The sequence below is a fragment of the Sinocyclocheilus rhinocerous genome, unplaced genomic scaffold (genome assembly GCF_001515625.1).
Source record: "Sinocyclocheilus rhinocerous isolate Xijiao unplaced genomic scaffold, SAMN03320098_v1.1 scaffold947, whole genome shotgun sequence".
In the NCBI taxonomy this organism is placed as follows: domain Eukaryota; kingdom Metazoa; phylum Chordata; class Actinopteri; order Cypriniformes; family Cyprinidae; genus Sinocyclocheilus; species Sinocyclocheilus rhinocerous.
In genome coordinates this window covers 573,425-576,793 of record NW_015632550.1, presented here as the reverse complement: position 1 = coordinate 576,793, position 3,369 = coordinate 573,425, and the positions used below count along the sequence as shown (strand labels likewise).

General features: G+C 31.9%; 1 long non-coding RNA gene across 1 annotated transcript in view; it reads left to right on the top strand.

The window, feature by feature from the left end:
- The window catches only part of LOC107742659 (uncharacterized), a 5,291-nt gene extending 4,290 nt beyond the window's left edge, over positions 1 to 1,001 (top strand). The window contains exon 3 of the long non-coding RNA XR_001640323.1: positions 884 to 1,001. This is a non-coding gene — a long non-coding RNA (uncharacterized LOC107742659). The remainder of the gene's footprint in view (positions 1 to 883) is intronic.
- The last annotated feature ends 2,368 nt before the right edge of the window (positions 1,002 to 3,369 follow it).

The window sequence follows — 3,369 nt, the reverse complement described above, 5'->3', positions numbered from 1 at the left end:
AAAAATTGTACTGTGATTTCAGGAGCGTCAGAAAAAAAACCCTCTAAAACAGAGGGGAAGTTCCAAGAAAATTTCTAATGGGAGCTGCTGACAGAGATATAGGAAACACAGGTAATCTGAGAAAGCTTATTAAATAACTTCATATGCATTTTTCACAATATATCATCATGCATCTGAAAATCTAAAAATGTGAATTCTGGTATATTAAGATGTTTTCCATATTACTGTTTCTCTTTTCTGCATTTCACCTATGCTCTAGTTTGTTTATTTCTAATAAACCTGACACTGTATACTATATATTGTTGGCTCTACAAATTGTTCCTATATATACACAAAATAATGTTCTTTTTAGCAGCATCATATGACCCCTTTAACAGTCTGTAAAGGTTATGATCTGCCAAGCTGGATGGAAGGTGAAGGTGAATTTTTTTATTAGTCAATTTGCCGATCTAACATTAAATGTAACTATAGACTTATAATGTTTTGTATTGTAAAGTTATTAAGTTCCCAATGTTTAATTTTATAATTTCCTGGTAGTTTATTAGCACGTGAAGTGGTCTGGGTTGCAGTCTGAGGTAAAATGATATAGATCCATTTAGTTGTTTAAATATTATTTTCTAAACTTTAAACGAAGTGAAGTGTTTGTTCAAGTAGACTTTGTTGCTTGTGGAAACCTCACGCGAAAGTCTGAAAGTTACTTAAATCTTAAAGTTTTATTTGCACTCTTGAAGACTGTTCACCAAAGATTACATTTCAGTCAGGCAGAATTTCCTGCACACTTCACCACCAAAATGAGCTGTAGAGGCCAAAATGAACATTTTGAATGCAAGAGCCTCACGTTACATTTAAAACAATCATTGTTAGTGTTTGAATTGTATTTCAGGGCAGTTCGTGAAGACAGATAATCAATGTTATGACAACCTGTACAGAAGTCAGTTCCAGATCCACCCTTCACACAATACCTCTCTCTCATATGGATAGCTGTCTACTAGCATATTATGTGCTCTCTTCTGACTTAGGTGGATGCAGATATTACTCAGGGACATGAACACTTGAATATTGCAAGAATAGAGTAAGGGGCAATGTCATGAACTGGACAGTAGTAAGAATCACTTAAGATTTAAGAATTTAATGTTAATTGCTTAAAAAAAAAAAAAAAATATATATATATATATATATATATATATATTTATATATTTACTGTTTTTTTGTTTTGTTTTCCAAAGCACCTAAAAGCCTATTCACACTGCCAAAACAAAATAAGCATGTTTTTTTTAATAATTTTTTGTTGCAGTGTAAACTGACCATAATGCTTTATTTTACTTTTTTTATTTATTTATTTAGTTGGCAGGGACATTGTACATTAATAAAACATTCCTGTAAATGTACCAGAATTAGCCAAAGGCTATTTTACATCCGTAGTCCCTGGACAAGATGTTACAAGTCACCCTAAAATAAAATGTAATTAAAAATACATACTAAAAAATTTTATAATTACATAGTTCAAATCATACAGTATTCTATTAAAAAACAATGGGATCAAATAAAGACAATGCAAACAAGATACAATCAATAATAGGATAGCTAGCAAATATAAAATTCTAGTGTTGACAAATCTGAGTATGAATTAACCAATTCTTCAACTGAACCCTAAATAAAGCATATGTGTCTAGATCTCGTTTTATTTATTTATTTAGTTGACAGGGATATTGTACATTAATAAAACATTCCTGTAAATGTACCAGAATTAGCCAAAGGCTATTTTACATCCGTAGTCCCTGGACAAGATTACAAGTCACCCTAAAATAAAATGTAATTAAAAATACATACTAAAAAATTGTATAATTACATAGTTCAAATCATACAGTATTCTATTAAAAAACAATGGGATCAAATAAAGACAATGCAAACAAGACACAATCAATAATAGGATAGCTAGCAAATAAATAAAAATAAATTTCTAATAAAAATAAAATTCTAGTGTTGACAAATCTGAGTACGAATTAACCAATTCTTCAACTGAACCCTAAATAAAGCATATGTGTCTAGATCTCGTATAGTTGTCGGACTAGTATTCCATTCTCGTGCAGCTTTGACAGAAAAAGCAGACTGACTAAAATTACTTCGTCTAAGCGGTATGATACAGTCTCCTCTTAATGCACCTCTTGTAGAACGATAATCAGTTGTTCTAATACTAACTAACTGACTAAGGGGGAGAAGATAAACAATAAATAATTTTATACATCAAGCATACATTTGCATACTTAATCATGTTTTCCCAACTTAACAAATTATATTTTTTCAGTATTAGACAATGATGATAATGTACCGATTTCTTATTGAAGACTTTAAGTGTACGTTTGTATAAAGACTAATGGTTTTAGAAAATTTCACTATCTTCCTCGTAGTCAATACCCAATAATATATTTTCCCATTCTATCTGCTGAATAGCACCTTTAAATTTGTCTTGTTTATTCTTTGGTATCCCAAAGGATTCACATTTCTTAACAAATGAGCTAAACCTCTTCTTAGTTAGTTTCCTAGTTACCAGAATCATATTATGGTTAGACAGACCAGTTAACATATTACAGGATTTCAAAATTCTCTCAGGTCTATTAGTAAATATTAGATCAATTTGACTTTTAGTAGAATTAGTTATTCGAGTAGGTCCACTAATTAATTGTTTAAGATCAAAACTATCAGTTATCTGCTTAAGATTTTTCCTAATAGATTTATCTTCCCAATTAATGTTAAAATCACCCATGATAATTACCTCCTTGTTAAAATTGCATTCTTTCAATAAAGTCTTAAAATGGCCTTGAACCAGGAACCAATGTTTCTTCCACATGTCCAAGGCACGTAAGCATCGCCGCTTGACCTTGATCATGCGAAGCGGATTCCCCCTAGGGGATGGTATCCTTTATATATATCATTACTCCACCTCCTTTGGAGCCTTCTCTATCCTTTCTAAAAACATTAAAACCAGGCACCTGAACTACTGCAGTAGGAACATTTTCGTGAAGCCAAGTCTCTGATAAACAAAGGAAATCTAAATTTGAGTTGAGTAAGAGATGATGAACTTGATCACTTTTCGATTTAATACTTCTTATGTTTAGGTGACCACCTAAGAGACCCTTCATTTTAGCTTTAGGATCCCAAACTATTCTAGATTGATTGAGAGTTCGGAATATCTTCCATTTTAAATTTTTTTAAATCGCTGGATTAACCACACTTTTATTTACACCTTTCATCTTTGTCCCGACTTAAATTATCTAACGTTAAGTTCAAGTCAGTAATATCAGAAGTACTACGTGGATCGGCATCTCCTCCACTCCTCCAACCGGCCGACACGAGCGAGCCCACCGACAA